Source organism: Pituophis catenifer, unplaced genomic scaffold, assembly GCF_029215685.1.
Source record: "Pituophis catenifer annectens isolate HBS135680 unplaced genomic scaffold, rPitCat1.0.hap2 SCAF_3, whole genome shotgun sequence".
NCBI lineage: Eukaryota > Metazoa > Chordata > Lepidosauria > Squamata > Colubridae > Pituophis > Pituophis catenifer.
Genome location: NW_027256883.1, coordinates 173,597,477 through 173,615,363, shown reverse-complemented (window position 1 = coordinate 173,615,363; position 17,887 = coordinate 173,597,477). Strand labels below are relative to the sequence as shown.

The following is a 17,887-nucleotide window of genomic DNA, read 5'->3' as shown; positions in this document are numbered from 1 at the left end:
GGACACCAGAATGTGGATAATTTTTGCAAGACTATTTCTATCCAGGAAAAGCAACAATTAAGTAATAGGTATTTCAAATTAGAATGATAAATCCTTTGGATCCAAAATTTCATGCAGACTTTGAGCTTTATTCTTTGTAAGAACTGCAACCTTATTCAGAGTCTTATTTCTGACAATCGTCCCCTGGTGTCCATGGAGGACAATCCAATCAAGAAGTTGAAATCCATATCTGGGAATGGATTACCTCTCTGTTGTCAGCCAACTATAGCTCCAGAACAAAAACAAATAATAACAATCATTGAACTTATTTTTTATATTTAATGACTCATTTATATGTCCTTTCCATGTAGATTATTTAACTACTTTTTATTGCTGCATATTGTTATCCTTTGTATTTGCCAATACCACAATCCATATATAGTGCAGTCTTCAACATCAATGATTTTCTGCTTCTTCCAAAGTACCCGTAACTCTAGTTACAGCTACATTTCTCCCTTCCCTCTCCTCAAATTTCATTAAATTAAGCACCTGCAGTTAAGAGTAATTTATGCAAAACTGAGTAATCTGCTGACTTCGTTTTTAATAAATGAGGATTTAGTTCCTGGACACAAAGTGTAGAATCCAATGAAATCCTTTTCAATCATATTTCTCTGAAATCCATTCAACCAGTCTATTTTCTGGACTTCAATAAACATTTTGTTTAACTGAGAAATTACCACATTGCTTGGACATTTGCACCATGAAATATGCATTTGTATGCCATTAAATAAACAATGGTAGAATACTTGAAAGTTGGCCAGTTTGCCAAGAGAGTTTTATAGAACAATGTTTTATGTCAGAGTCAGACTGAAAAATGAATCTCTACTATGAGAAACCCAAACAATTTGGAAGAGATATATTATCCTTGGGTTTTTTTTCTTTTTTCTGTAAATGCCCTGGTCTGTTGCTCTACTTGTAGTTTATAACTTTTATATTGTATTGGAATCTCACACCATACAGTACTATTACTCAGTAAGCATTACTCCCACATAAGTATGTTGGTTGTTTTTATTCATAATGGAAGATTATAAGTACTGAATACTTTTCCTTAACAGTCTCTGCAAAGCCTGATAGCTTATTAGTCTAGAGACACAGGGTAGAATGGAAAAATGAGATTGTGGTCTCTTTCATATAAAGACTCTGCACCAATTTGAAAATGGACCCAGATTTCTGTGTTCCTGTCATGTCAACTGTTTGAAAGCTAAGCCAATTTATTTTTGACTCAACTGTAATGTATTTGAAAATACAGTCAGACTACTGAAGGCTTATAGCCTTCTGGACCTTATGGACAGTCTATTTCCTAATTTATAGAAATCTTTATTTCATCCTACCTTGAATTTTTTGATCACACAGCTGTACTTTTAAGGAGAAAAAGGCTTTAACAGCTACAATATTCTACTCCCTGCTGTCTTCCTGCATTCTTGGAAGAAAATGGTAGTGATATCTATTTATTGAGTGGAAATGCATACTACATGAATTAAGAACCAGAAGAGGGATCAGATAAGCAATATTTTTATGTACCTTTTGTGTGGGATGGAAAAGAAAAGGTACTTTGCTACTTAGGACCTTAGAGAAGAATAGTCACCAAATAAATTTTTTTGCCCATTTTCCAACATTTTGAAGTTGCACAAAGGGAAAGCAATTCTTCATAGCAGTCAACTCTTTTAAAGAGATTGGGGAGTGGAAACTGAAACTGTAGCAGGGTGGAAATGTCCAGCAATGATATACATTTGAAAAAAAAGATATTAGGCATAAGAATCATTGTTTAGAAAGTCAAGCTTTCTTCTTGTGGGGTAAAGAAGCTTTTTATGGAACAGAACAGAATGGAACAGAACAGAACAGAGTAGAATTCTTTATTGGCCAAGTGTGATTGGACACACAAGGAATTTGTCTCTGGTGCATAAGCTCTCAGTATACATACAAACAACAAAGTGATAAGTCATAGATCATAAATCATAAGATATAATCATAAATCACAAGGTGCAACAGCAATTTATAAATCATAACATACCAATAGGAGAAGGTAGTAAGAAAGATGAGAAGTGAGAAAGATGAGAAGACGAGAAGAATGAGAAGATGACAAGGATAATAGCAATATACCTTTAGGCAGAAGGCAGTAGTGTAGGAGTTAGGTATTTAGCAGAGTGATGGCATGGGGGAATAAACTATCTTTGTGTCTAGTTATTTTGGCATCCAATGCCCTATAGTGGTGTCTTGAGGAGAGAAATTGAAACAGTTTATGCCCAGGATGTAAGGGGTCTGTAGATATTTTCTCAGCCCTCTTTCTGATCTGTGCAGTATACAGACCTCAATGGAAGTCAGGCTGGTTGCAGTTATTTTTTATTTATTTTTTTTTGCAGTCCTAACTATCCATTGAAGTCTGTACCTGGCCTGTTGGTTGCTGTGCTAAACCAGACAGCTACAGAGGTACAAATGACAGAGGCAATAATTCCTCTGTAGAACTGTATCAGCAGATTCTTGGGCAATCTGAGCTTTCTGAGTTGATGCAGGAAGAACATCTTTGTCATGCCTTTTTAATGATGATTCTAATGTTAGGTGTCCATTTCAAATCCTGGGAGATTATAGAACCCAGAAACCTGAAGGTCTCTACTGTTCTAAGGGATCGTAGAATAGCAGAACTTCTCCTAAAACCTTATGATTTTTTTTCTTTGTCTTTCATTATTAGTTTTTGAATTGATTTTTCCATACATGCAGCTATTAAAATGTGATTGCATTGAGACATATTTATTTTAGAACTCTAAGTTTGTAGGCAGTTAGCTTTATGTAACTATTGTATAATAAAAGTTTAAAACACGAAAGTCTGAAATGCTCAGAAATTGTATTCTTGATGATCAGAATGGTAGGCAGGAAATCCGAAATGTCAGTTGTGTTATACTTGGAGCAGTCTGTAAGGGCACTTTACAGCCATTGGGTCAAAAGCATAAAATTACTTTGTAAGTATTATTTACAATTATATCTGTAATTATTCAGCGTGAGGTCTCCGTGAGAATTAGACTCATACAGTATTTGCAGTTACTGTGTTAAATGTTGATCTTCCATATACTTTGCAGCATTTTATACAGGAGTTGATTTGCAACAAAAAGGGGAAAAGCTCAAAAACCACAAGACTCTGTTGATTCCTGTCTGTCTTTGGTTGAGTTAGCAAACTTCCCCTCTTGAAGGAGCAGGGGGATTTGGGAGGGTTTCCAGATTCATGGCTTTTGAATCAGCAGATGAAGTCAATGACTAGGCAAGCTGGCAACTGCTACTGCAGAGCTGGCAACTGCAGCTCTGCAGTAGCAACACAAAGGCTTTGTGCCCTCATCATCTTGACACTGGCGTATTACAATGCATTAAATATGTAGTTATTGTTAGAGGCTACCTGGAATCACAATCGATACAGAATTCTTTTTTTTTCCAGCTTATATCAGACTTTTATTGGGTTTTCTAGAACAGTAATACAAGGTGACTGGCTGCAGGGAGCTCACAGACCATTTTGTGGGATTAGATAGACCATTCAGAAAGGAGCTCTTTTACAACGGGTATCTGCGAGACTTAGTTACGTAGGGCCACCAAAGCGGGGGCAGGTGTCCCTCTTTACGAGCAGGAGGCAAGTCTTCAGTAGTGGGACCACCAGGTGGGGTTTCTTCCTCAAGCTGCTGGACCTCCTTGTCCCAACTTTCAAGGTGCAGCTTCTTCCATTGTTCTCTCCTAGCAAAGTAATCTGGGTACATTGCTTTCTCTGATGGATGCCACATGTCTAGCATCCATTCAGGTGCCGATAGATACACCAGGACTCGAGGTGCCGCATGGCTCGCTTGTAGAGCCGCAGCACTTTCTGCCAATGTGACAGGTAGCCCGCCATCTTGGCTGCGCCCCGGTCGACTTTCAGGCCTAGAACTGGGGGTTGATACAGAATTCAATTGCCTGTGTGTTCGTGGTAATCTCTGTCACAGCCCCATGGCACAGGTTCTGTGTGTTTGTGTGTGTTTGTGGATCACTTACTAATAGGTTTCTGAGCACAATTCAAAGTATTAAGGTAAAGGTAAAAGTTCCCCTCACACATATGTGCTAGTCATTCCTGAGTCTAGAGGGCAGTACTCATCTCTGTTTCAAAGCCAAAGAGCCAGTGCTGCATGAAGACGTCTCCGTGGTCATGTGGCCGGCATGACTAAACACCAAAGGCACACGAAATGCTGTTACCTTCCCACCAAAGGTGGCCCCTATTTTTCTGCTTGCATTTTTTATGTGCTTTCTAACTGCTAGTTTGACAGAAGCTGGGACAAGTAATGGGAACTCACCCCATTATGTGGCACTAGGGATTCGAACCACTGAATTGCCGACCTTTCGATTGACAAGCTCAGAGTCTTAGCCACTGAGCCACCGTGTCCCTTATCAAAGTATTAGTTTACCTCTAAACCCTACATGATTGGTTCCCAGGTAACTGTCGTTTTCTGATGGAATCCCTTGCCCTTTGTACGCAACCCAAGAAGACATATTTGGGACCTCCTCATAGGATTTGGGGAGAAACAAGTTTCTCAATGGCTACTCATTAATTTTGGAACATGCTTCCCTCAGAATTCAGGATGGCTTTTTTTCTGCCAACCAGGAAGATTGTTAAAATCTAGGGCCTTTGGATTTAATGGTCCATGAAGAAGGTTTCTTCATCTGTGAGGCTATTTTATTTGGTTTCATGTAATTATTTGATTTAACTTTCATTGTCATCTGTTGGTTTATGATGCTATCATTTTGTTTCTATTTTATGGCTCTAAACTGTCACTGTCCAGAGGTGGAATGGAATTGGACTGCCTAAAGAAAAAGATGAAGAAATAAAATATTGAAAGCCATTTTCAAGTTGGCAGTATATAAATAACGTAGCAAATAAATAAATATTGCTCACTGCAGATTCCTGGTGAGCGACATTAAGAGATGATAAAGTACTTGTGTTTTTAAGATTCTCCATTTCCTAACAATGCAATAAACTTAATCAGCATGTAGTCAGACCTAGTTATGTAGAAAGAAATACATTTCAATCCTAACAAGCTTTTTTGCTGCTTGGGAGCTGTCCAATGTCCTGAGTATCTGAGAAGTGAGTTCTCCTGAAATTCTGAATCGTAGTTACTGCCTGTTATTTCTTGGGGTGGTTTTCTCTAGACTACTAAAGAGTTGTTATCCTGAAACACTTGGTTGGGATTAACATCATGCAAGCTACAGAGAAAAGCATATTGCAATAATAAATGTGTCTGAAGATGTGCCATACTTTTTGCTATATAGAAACAATTGTACACCATCTGAGGCTCAGAAATATAATTTAAGTCCTTTATTCCCATTGATTTCCACTGCAGAAATTAAAGGCTGTGAACCCTCCCACTGAAAATAATTGGTGTGAAAAGTGCTTAACTTTTGCTAGAAAACGCTTTAAATCATTAAAAACCTGACACTACTATTTAGATTCTGAACCCTCCCGTAGTCATTGCAAATCCAATAATAGTTACCATCATAAGTGAGCAATAAATAATTACATAAATGTCAATATACTTCATAGTATTTAATTGGAAAATATACATTGACTATGATTTGGAACTTTCTGCTTATGCCTATTAGCTGCAGCAATTCCATTCTGCCAATAGTGAAGTTTAGTGATCTGATTCAGAGCCATAAAACAATTTAAAAATGAATACAAGTCCATCTTGAAAATTGGTTTTCTAAATTTCAAGCTTCTTGAATTTACGTAGGGGATAGATCACAAGTTGCTCAACACTATGTAACAGAAGACACTAGTTTCGTTATTTTTAACACCATGATTTTCACAATCTATGAGTTTAATTCATATTCTGGTTAGTGTAACAGCAATCTAGCATAGGATTGTGTTGCAGTCATTATAATTAGAAATGAAACATCTTCTGGGAGTAAGTTTTGGTGAATTATTATCACTAAAAAACTGTTAGTATAGGTTGTAAGGAGGATACTATTTGTTTACTTCTCTTGCACCATCATGTCAAAGGAGATCTTATTTGGACTTTGGACTAAGTCAGATCCAATAATCTGAAAAGTTTGAAAAAAAACCCCTAGAAAACTGCAAATATCTTCTGTATTAGATATTTTATTATATACCCGAGGTGGCACAGTGGTTAGAGTGTAGTACTGCAGCTACTTCAGCTGACTGGTAGTTCAGCAGATCAGCGGATCAAATCTCAACGGCTCAAGGTTGACTCAGCCTTCCATCCTTCCGAGGTGGGTAAAATGAGGACCCAGATTGTTGGGGGCAATATGCTATTTAGTATACTGTCTTTGGTGTAAGCCGGCTAGAGTCCTCGTAGAGTGGGCAGCATAGAAATATGAATAATAAAATAAAAATAAAAATATTATTGTCATGAAAGCAGCATGTATTGTCTCCATATAGATACTGCAAAATTAACTTGACTCAGTGGAAATTTTAGCTTAACTTGCACTAGCATAATTGGAAACTATAAATTTTTCTAAAACTGAAATGAACCTAATGTGTTGTCTTATTGGCATTCCTATAGACTTGCCTCTTATTGCATCATGTCTCCCACGCAATCTTTTAAAATTATATGCTTTAGAAAATAGTGAAAAAGAACTTCTTCCTTTCTTTCTTTCTTTTTTTTTTAGTGAACAGCATTTTTTACCAATGTTCAAGCTTCCTATCATGCTGAGAAAGGATTAATTAATGGAGTAATTTAAAAAATGGTTGCCAAGGTGTTCTTCATAATGCTTAAATTCTCTTCCTTCCTCCATTGTGCACCTGTGCATGTTCATCCTTCTTACAATCAGAACATCTTTTTCTTCTTTTTCCTTGTGTTTCTGTTGGAACAATCTCTCATTGCTGCTATTTGAGGCAGCCCTTGAAGGTTCAAAATGCACATCAGATATTTTCATAATTTGGAGCAGAGCATGTTGACTACTAGGTGTGTGCTCTAGTCCTTAAAAGAGCAATTGCTAAAGTATGTGAGCTCTATCATCATCTAAAAGGTGAAAATGCCCTTTGGTCAAGCTTGATGTCCTGATCACTGCATTCATATCATTTTCTTGACCGTGTCATGGCAGTGATTTGCCACTGCTCTCTTCAAGGACTTTCCTGTTGTATTCCCCTCTTTAAAACAGTCCTAGAATTCCCAGCCAATCCTCCATCCAAACTCCATCCAAGTATTAAACTACTCTTGCTTAGCTTTCCTTGGTGCTGGTATATATATATATATATATATATATATATATATATATATATATATATGTAGGTCTTTGGTTATTCGGGTCTTCTCCCACGTAAAATTGGAAGTGTCTTGGCGACGTTTCGACGAAGTCTCATTCGTCATCTTCAGGCTGGTGTTCTCGGCTTCGTGCTTCCAGGAGCAATGTGAGATCTCACATTGCTCCTGGAAGCACGAAGCCGAGAACACCAGCCTGAAGATGACGAATGAGACTTCGTCGAAACGTCGCCAAGACACTTCCAATTTTACGTGGGAGAAGACCCGAATAACCAAAGACCTACATACAAACACCCGCGAAAACCTGAGAAAACATATATATATATATATATATATATATATATATATATATATATATATATATATATATATATATATATATATATATATATATGTTTTCTGAGGTTTTCGCGGGTGTTTGTATGTAGGTCTTTGGTTATTCGGGTTTTCTCCCGCGTAAAATTGGAAGTTTCTTGGCGACGTTTCGACGAAGTCTCATTCGTCATCTTCAGGCTGGTGTTCTCGGCTTCGTGCTTCCAGGGAAGCACGAAGCCGAGAACACCAGCCTGAAGATGACGAATGAGACTTCGTCGAAACGTCGCCAAGAAACCTCCAATTTTACGCGGGAGAAAACCCGAATAACCAAAGACCTATATATATATATATATATATATATATATATATATATATGTATATGTATATATATATATATGTGTGTGTGTGTGTGTGTATACATACATACATACATACATACATACATACATATATATATATATATATATATATATATATATATATATATATTGCTATGCAGGTTTATGTCCACATCTAAAGTATATATTTGTCTACTCAGTTATGCTAGATGCATGAAACTGCCTGTTTTAAAACTTCAAAAACAGTGATCAGGAAACAGAGAACTTAAAGCCATTAAAAGAGAAATAAAAGCCTAGTTTTATTTAGTTTGTAATCATGTCTCTGTTGATGGCTAATATTGAACATTTTTCAGGTTAACTTAATCTTCAAACTTTTGTACTGAAATAGATATAAGATACAATTACGTCCTGTAATAGTGGTTATAAATTATGGGTTTTTTCCTTCCAGTTCCCTAAGTAGGCTTAGCTCTTAAACAATCTCAGTAGACTGTCTTGTTTCTGTGTATAGAAGCAAGTGCAATTATTTCTACTGCCCTCTAACCGAATACATTTTTGCTATGGATGAACTTTGTGACTCCACAAACAACTTCTTTTTCCTTCCCTTAATGGAAGCAGAGAAATTGTGCACTCTTCCATTAAATCAAAGATTCCCACATTTTCTAAACCAGAAAAATTATGGATAATGTTTTTTTTTTCCCAAAGAAGCAAGGACATGTAAGCCCGTTACTGCTTGTTCTGGAATAATAAATAATACTTTGCTGGTTCAAGGTTTATAGATATCCATCATGCCATTTAGTTCTGGGGTGAGGTACATTATATTTATTGAAAGGGAGTAAAAATAGCCATAGTAATAGAAGGTGCGAGATAACAAAAGGAAATATACCTAAAGACACTTTAAAGCAACTCATTATACCTCTCCACACCTTTCTATCCATGCAAATAATCTAATCAACATTTAATCTTTCCATTCACTTTTACTACCATTTTCCTTTTGTATACAAGAACAATAATAGCATTTTAATTATAAGGCACAAATGCATTCTATATACACACTTAACCAAACTATTTCATTACTTTTATTTTTAATTCCGTTCACTCTGCTGTAGGCACTTGTTTATTACTTTTTTCCACATCCAAGACAATTCTTTAATTTCCATCAAAATTGCTCTGAATGTTCTCTGCTTCTTTTAATTTTAACTGTTCCTTGCTGTTTTACTACATACTTTGCAACATTTGTTCTTATATATGTGTATGTTACTCTGCACAATACTTTTCTTTCAATCTCATTTTCTTTGCCCAACCATTTCTTACTTACATTTTCCTTATCCACTGCCTGTTCTACTTCAGCGTCATTTTATCTGTTTTAGCATAACTTCTTTGCCACTCTGTAAAATATTTTTTTCACTCTAGTCAGAGAAGTTTCAACATCCTCCATATTTTACATTTATTTTCCATTAATTATGTTGTGATTAATAACTTTTATCACTTTCTATTCCTTTGGACTAGTCTGTTTTACATCTTTGCTTTCCTTTTGGTTCCAGTTTCCTGCTACCCCCAAAAAATGGCTGATTTTACAATCGGAACGTCACCATTCTTTATTAATTTCCCCAATATTTCATTGCAAAAATCGATATTGCATGTGGTTTAATATGCATTTCTTGGACATGTGTATATATAAACAGAGATTCTTAAAACAAATGTTCATGATATGGACATTCACTAATATGGACAATTCTTTGTCCTTCATGTTAGTATCTTAGTTATCACCACACAAAACAATCTATTTGTCTTTCAGTCATTTTATGTATTGATTCATTTTGCATTTATTCTTCTTACATTCCAAGCCACAATCCATCATATTCAGGTTGACTATAGAGATTAATCTTTGTGCCATGATGGCTTTCATCAATTAAAGTTTTCACACACACACACACACACACACACACACAAACAAAATAGAAAAATCAAAGGCAACATAAAAGAAGTTGGTAAAAGACTAGTGGCTATGATCCCAAGCATGAAGTCAAAGAAGTGGTTAAGAGAGAAAAGGTGTAGACTGCAGTTACTAACCTTAGTACTAACCTTTTCTATTGGTAACTGTACCAATAGAAAAAACAATATTTATGTCTATTGCTCACTCAGATTGTTGTAGTCCATATGTGGTAGCCCCATTCTTTCTTTTTTATTATTGCCCCTTTGAAAGGCAGACACCACATTTTTTGGATAGTGATATCTTCAGGTATAAAGGGAGGGTAGAATTATGAAAATAACATTGTGATACCACAATGCAAGTGCTGTCCCTTTTGTATATGTGTGATGGTGTCACACACACAGGCATGAAAGGGCAGAGCTTGTCACTATCATGATGTTGGTGTTCTTGTAGACAGTTGAGTTTGTGTATTAGTTTTATAGTTTTATACTAAAAAAGCATAATAAAACATGTTTTGTGATACAAAATCTCTTTTCTGAAAAAAGATGAAGTCATAGAATTAGTGTATTATCAAATATACTGTATGTGCACACATAAAAACACAAAAAAACATTGAAATTAAAGTAGAACCAAAGGAATAACATACATCTAGGATCTATTAGGAAAAATAAAAGATATGCAAAAGAATATAAAATATACTCACCTCTTTTTAATTTCTAAGCTTAAGTTTGATATCCTCTAATCAAATGCAAGATCACTTTGATATGATTTAACTACACTAAGTGCTTTGCATAGCAAAATCATCCTGAGATAAAAAGGTGAGGGACTTTGTCTTGAAAAAAAATGCTTTGTAATGCTTCACAGACTCTTCTTAACTTCCTCCAGCACTTTGAAAGCCTAGAAAAGGCTTCTGCACATCTGCAGCACATGAAGGGTATATTATGATCTCAGTGGAAATATATATTCATTATGTCCAAAATTGTTATTGTTTCAATTTTACAACAGCAATTTCTTTAAAAAAAGGAAATCTATTAGAATTTTGGTAACTTAAATGTATAGGAAATAAGTTTTGGATCTGAAGTTTTTTTAAAAAATAAATAAAACTATAATCCCTTAATGTAGTTTACATCCCTTCCCCTAAGTTAGATAGGACTACCTGATATCATAGCCATATTATGTCTGCATCTAGACAAACTGCAGTTATTCTGAACAATACTTTAAGGAATAAGCAAATATCAAATTATCCTGATGTCCCCTCTTTGACCACAATTCTTTGCTAAAAAAAAATGTATTAACAAATGTAAAACAGAAGTTTAAAATTTCTGATCCTTTCTTCCTGGTTGTAGATATTAAAAATCTGGCTTCTAGTTAACTAGCAAATAGCTGCAGAAAGAACCAGGTGCCCACAAAGATCTAAATAAAGCAAGTCAGGAGTTACCTTTAGGCCACAAAGACCTAAATAAAGCAAGTCAGGATCATTCAAAATTCTACAACTCATATCTAATAGCCATTATTGTTCAGTCAGAGATGACACTTTATGACCAACTTGGGCATTTTGGTCGAGACTACTTGTCACTAACTGCTTCTTTCAGTTCATGCTTGCCACTAGTCTTTTGCTAACTTTTATGTTGCTTTTGATTTTTCCAAGGACCAAAGTGTTCCCCAATAACTTTAGTTGTTATCCCTATCCAAATTAATTGACCTCCACAAAAAGGATTTTAATCATCATACCATACCTTGAGGAAGAGCTGGAATTTAAAGAGTAAAGCAAAATCATTACTGTGCTTATGATCTTCTTCAGCTTTGCTTCACAGACCAGGAAAGCTCATAAATGTGAGGATTAGTTATAAACTTACTTTTTTTATCACCTTGTAACTGCAAACAATCACTAAATGAGGCAGTCACTAAATAAGGACTACCTATAATCTTTTGAGAAACTTCCCCCTTAACAGTTCACTTATTCCTTCCCCAATCTCAAAGCCAGTCTATATTTCTTTATAGTAGATACTGCTGAAAATCCTGGTAGGCAGCTCTTCATTATCTGATGGAAACATTCTTGGACCTAAAAATTGAGAGTTTTCTCTCTGCTTCTAGAAAAGTCATTAAGATGCTGTTCAGAATGTAGGAATTTAAATGGTAAAGGGAAGCAGTTCAATGAGTGATCAACTAAAGAGCTGCTGACTATGAAGCCAGGGGACAAAACCCTTCCTATTAATGGGCTATTCATGAGTGAAAAGCCCAAAGGAAACTTACAACTGGGTGGAGACGGGGAGATTTAAATGTTTTCTGTTTCAGGGCAGCAGTTTTTGAAATAAAGTTTGTTTTCCAGTTTGGTGATGTGCTGGCTCTTTTGTTCCTTGGATTTCTTTCTTCTCTTTAACTTCTAGAAGTGAGCATGACTGAGTAATGTCTCTTCTGCCTGTTCCAATGTATTTGTCAGCTTCTGCACTGGGGCTTATTAAAAATGTGAAAGTTTTATATCTGGCTGAAGCTTTTAACTTCCCTAACAAAATTAAGCAATTGATATTCTCTTAGGTTTATCTTTTTCCCATCCTGGTTTTTTTCCCCCATCCTGACAATCTCTAGATTTTTTTTGGACTGCATGACCCATGAATCCTAGCCATGTTCTCTTATGATCATGGGTGTTACAATCCCTTACATCTGGTAGCTTTGAGAAAGGCTGTTTTGTATAATAATCTGTTCAATTCAGAATCTTCTTTAAATATTGTTCCACTTACAAGTAGGCTATGACCCTGTTTAAACTTTGTAAATAAGTGACATTCTAATAATAAATTAAATCAGATGTAATGTGTTCACACTAGTAAAGGAATGAGCTCTTTTTACAGACCTCAGCAGGTCTTAGGCCTGAAAGTTCACTTAGCATTCAGTTATTAATCCTTGTAGGGTATCTCAGTGAACAAAAGGTGATGGAAGACAACTAGTTCCATTCTACAGGAACAGTTTAAAAAAAATCTATAACAGATAGAATGGATAACATGGCCAAAGAAGGATTTAACATTTTTCCAACATTTACATCAGCAATCAGGAAAATGCTAAGAAGGTGTAGCTTAGAATAATACATACAAGATAATTCATGAATGAGTTGGCTCTACTATATTATCACAGTATTTGCCTTTTATCTTTTTAACTGATAGAAGTCTAAAATCAGTGGTGGGTTTCAACCAGTGTTACCACCAGTTCGCTTCATGCACATGGCTAAGATGCTGAGCTTGTCGATCAAAAGGTCAGCAGTTTAGCGGTTTGAATCCCTAGTGCCATGAAATGGTATGAGCTCCTGTTACTTGTCCCAGCTTCTGCCAACCTAGCAGTTTGAAAGCATGTAAAATATGCAAGTAGAAAAATAAGGACCACTTTGGTGGGAAGGTAACAGTGTTCTGTGTGCCTTTGGCATTTAGTCATGCCGGCCACATGACCATGGAGATGTCTTCGGACAGTGCTGGCTCTTTGGCTTTGAAACGGAGATGAGCACCAAAAGATTAGCACATATGTGTGAGGGAAACCTTTACCTTAACCTATATACACAAATAATCACATACCAGCTCTATGATTTAAACCCAAGCTTCAGATGGCAATTAATGACCTTGCTTAGTAAAACTACTGCTATAAAAATAAGATAGTTGGTCTTTTATTGGTCCAATCTATGAACAGCATCCCTAGCAGAAGCTTGATTTTGATTGTACAGCAACAGTAGTATCAGGTAACAGGGCATACAAATCCAAGTAGAAAGTCTTTCTCAGAGGTAACAGTTCTGAGACTTGAGTAGATGTAAAGAGGAAGAAGTGGGTTTTCTTCTGCATTCAGTCTCAGAGAAAGGCTGCCTCTCAGGCTATATCATCCTAGTATAGCCTTCCACTTCTGCCTGCCTTGTTGACAGCTTTACAGCACCTGCTGACATAGCTATGGGAAACAAAGAAGCATTACAGCAGGGCTGATCTCTTGATTAGCAAGCATTACTTTTGCTTAACAGTCTGGTGGTGCTAGACTAGTACTAGCCCCTGGAGAAAGCAATTCTCCCTCATTTCATTGCTGCCATTCTAATTATGCTCATACAAAATAAAGTGATTGCAAGGAGGTTTGTGCTCCTGGAACTCTTTCTGTTATGTTTGAATAGGAAGGGACAGATGGAGCCTATTTCAATAGATGAAAAGATTTGAAGAGAGAAGCTGGGATAATGAACTCATTTTTTATGTCTACAGTTGATAGCAGAATTTGCCCAGTTTATGAAAGACTATAGACTTTTTTGCACCTATTAAATCCCAGAAAGCTGATGCCCTGATGTCCAAATTGGACATCTCTTGGGAGGCACTGTATGTGCTGCAAAGGAAATGAATGCTTGTGTAATTGAAATAAATGTTTATACAACCAGCTCATGTGAAATATAATAGATTGGAATGACTCAAGTGCAATGGTAATGCAATGCCTATTGTGAGGCATGGCTTACCAGATCTTATAAACTCTTAACACATAAACTATAAGTGCAATGAAGAGGTGCAAAGATAGAATGCTTGGGATCAATATGCCATATTCATTTATTAATACATTTATAATTTATATTTATAAGCCATACAACTCATCCAGGAAGAGCCCTAAATCCTGCATCAAATTCAAAACCAAGGTGGGAGACTCTCCAGTACCAAGAGTATCATATACCATAGCCACTTGATCCTGTTTGAATTAGCCTGTTCCTCCTCATCCAGACCCAAACACCCCCTAAACATTGGGACAAGATCTCAACAGCATCACTTGGTCAAACAGAGGTAGAGATATACAGCCAAATATCAGTATAATGTCAATAATACCTCATCCATGTCAATGGATGGCTTATCTAGTGATGTCTTTATATGTTAAAGAAGTGTTGAATCTTGAGACATCCATATAAACCATGGACTTCAGGTTAGACTGTCCCTTCTTGTCCATACCAACTGGAATCAGCCACAGAGAAAAGAAGAGAGCTATTTCTTCAGATCCTATAGCCAGCCCAGAAGGAACAGGTGGTAATAAGAAGCTATTGAAACATCAAAAAGACAGTCATACAAGCCCCATTCCATATTTTCCAACAGCAATTAACAAGAATAATCAATGCTATCTCTTTAGGTCTGATTCTGACCTAAAATCTGATTATAATAGGTCTGCCTTTTCAGGGCCCTTCTGAAAATTATCATTTTACCATCATCTCTACATTCTTACTTAAAAAAAGAAGGTTGGAAACTATCAGCCCCACTAGGTAGACCAGATCAGGAAATCAACTACACAAAAAGCTAAAACTAGATTTATTAATTTGACTGTAGTGGAAGAATATTGCAAGTCAGATCTCCTCCTTCTTAGGGAGTCATCTGCTTGAGCTGCTTCCCATCTTTTGCCAAAGCAAAGATTTCTGCTTTTTGATTTAAATTTATTGAATGGCCAATTCCAGTGACCTTTGGGTGATGAATAAAATTAAGGAAATCATAAAACCAGTTAAAAGAATTAAATGATACAGACAGCCCAAGCTAAAATAACTAATAGACAGCTAAAACAACAAAACAAAACAGAGGCCATTGAACAAATAATAAATATCAACCACAAGCCTAGGATGGAGGTCAGGTTTTCAAAGTTTATGAAACCTTAAAAGAGAAGGTTTATCTCTAGGGCAGATGTCCTCAAACTTGGCAGCTTTAAGACTTGTGGACTTCAACTCCCAGAATTCTCCAGCCAGCTATGCCAAGTTTGAAGACCTCTGCTCTAGGGAGATGCTATCCAGAGGGTGGGGGTGCACAATAGAGAAGGCACAGTTCCAAGATCTCACAAGATCGCAGTGTGTAATGAAACCAGTGGAGCATACCTATTCTGTTGGATCATCCTGGGTGTCTAGAACACTTAGAGATAAGTGTGTCTCAGATATCTAGGCCCTATGCCATACCATATTCGCACCAAGGTCATCTTCCTGACATTCTAAAGAACTAGGTAAAAACTTTCCAGAACCAGTAAGCCCATTCTTGAGCAGTCTCTCTCCCTCTCTCTCTCTCTCTCTCTCTCTCTCTCTCTCTCTCTCTCTCTCTCTCTCTCTGTGTGTGTGTGTGTGTGTGTGTGTGTGTGTGTGTGAACACTGTTGCCTCCTTCAAGGCAAACAAAAATACTAACTTTCTCAATAAAAAGATAAGTACAGTATATAGGAAATGGGAATATAATTGGAAAAAAGTAAAAGCTTGCATACCCCTATTCCATTTTTCCTTTCCTAATATTTTTTAAAATATTATTATTCAGTACTCAGCTACTTATGATACTAATTTCATCACATGTTATCACATTGTCGGATTTACTTTTTTAATTACAGCACAGAGAGTCCTGGGTGTTTTTTGTTTTTTTTATCAAGAGCTAACCACATGGAAAGACAGATTTAATTCTTTCTTTCCCTCCATTGCAACAACAAAAAAAAGATATCCTTTTATGCCAATTAATTACAGAAAAATGTAAATGTTCCTAATAGTGTCAATGGCAGCTTTTACTGTGACCTAATCCCAACGGCAATATGGATATCTGTGATATTTAAGATGTGATTGTAACCAGAAATGGAAGGATTGTGTGTTTTTCTTATTATAAAATTCTGATGAATTGGGGGACTTTCATGCCATAATAATAATAATGATAATAATGATAATTGTAAAATATGTGGGCAAACACTGACAGAGGCTTGGTTGCACTAACTCAACTTTATTTAAAATCAACTACAACAATAGAACTCGCAAGTCAGGGTCTGACAGCCGCTTAAATACTGAGCTGTCAAAACTGTTGAACCAATCAGGAGGGAGAGATTTCCCTCCTTTTCAGCTGCTCGCGCCAGAACCAATCACAAAGCCTGGCAACAGACCGGAGGCTGTTAGAACTGTAAATATGCCGACATAACACCCCTTCACACCCGGAATGCGCACTCATAGTCCTCCAAGTACGCGGGACGTTGACGCTGCCTCCCAGACCATCTTATACTTGGTGAACTTGTTGGTACGGCTGGTGATGCCTCGCCTGCCCGCTTCTGCTCAACAGGAAGTAGATCCTGTCCAGGACTTGAACTCACCGCCAGAGCGAGGCTGTCAGGTAAGACCGCCGGCGCGAACGATCTGGACAGTTGAGGCCGGCCGGCCTCCGGTCTGGGAGGAGGACTATCTTGATGGTGCGAGGCTGTGGATGTTGACGGGTCGGGCGAAGGTCGAGTGTCTAATTCTGCAGCCCGTCTCCGTAGTTGGTTGACATGCCGTCTCCAAATTCTTCCGTCGGTGAGAAGGACCCTATAAGAATAGGGTCCAGTTATTTGAAGAATCTGTCCCGGCAGCCAACGGGGGTCTCTGTCAAAATTAAGTGCATAAACCCTTTCCCCCAACCCAAAAACCCTAGGGGGAAACCGTGTCCCTGCAGGTGGGCCATGGGTGTAACTTGGGTGTAAGCGATCCAGGGTCGTTCTTAGCCTCCTACCCATTAGCAACTCTGCGGGGCTTTGTTTGGTGGTGGCACAAGGGGTGGTGTGCTGTGCTAACAGGTATTGGTGAATCTTGTGATGCCAATCGGTGGACCCTAACCTACGCAAAGCCTCCTTGGCTGAACGGATGGCCCGTTCAGCTTGTCCATTAGCAGCCGGATGTTGCGGGGCAGTCTGGGCATGGCGGATCCCCAAATAGGCTAGGAACATCTGAAAGGGTGCCGAAGTAAACTGCGGCCCATTATCCGTAACAATAACATCAGGTAGCCCATGGGTCGCAAACCAACCTTCTACCACCCTAATGATGGCCGAAGACATTGTGGAGTGCATTAAGGACAACTCAACCCACTTGGAATGGGCATCCACCGCTATCAGGAAGGTCTGGCCCTGGAAGGGACCAGCAAGGTCCAAGTGTATCCTAGCCCAAGGTGCCCGTGGTGGCTCCCATTCTTGCATGGGTGCAGCAGGGGGAGCTGGGCGAGTAGCTTGGCAAGTGCGGCAGCGAGCTACACAATCTTCGACCTGTTGGTCAAAGTTAGGCCACCACACGTAGCTCCTGCCGAGAGCC

At 37.6% G+C, this 17,887-nt stretch overlaps 1 protein-coding gene and 1 pseudogene across 1 annotated transcript in view; one reads left to right on the top strand and one right to left on the bottom strand.

Annotated features, from left to right (window-relative positions):
- Positions 1 to 17,887, top strand: part of PLXNA2 (plexin A2) — a 420,814-nt gene that overhangs the window by 13,257 nt on the left and 389,670 nt on the right. The window lies entirely within an intron of this gene.
- On the bottom strand, positions 3,517 to 3,904 carry LOC139315360 (NADH dehydrogenase [ubiquinone] 1 beta subcomplex subunit 9-like; annotated as a pseudogene).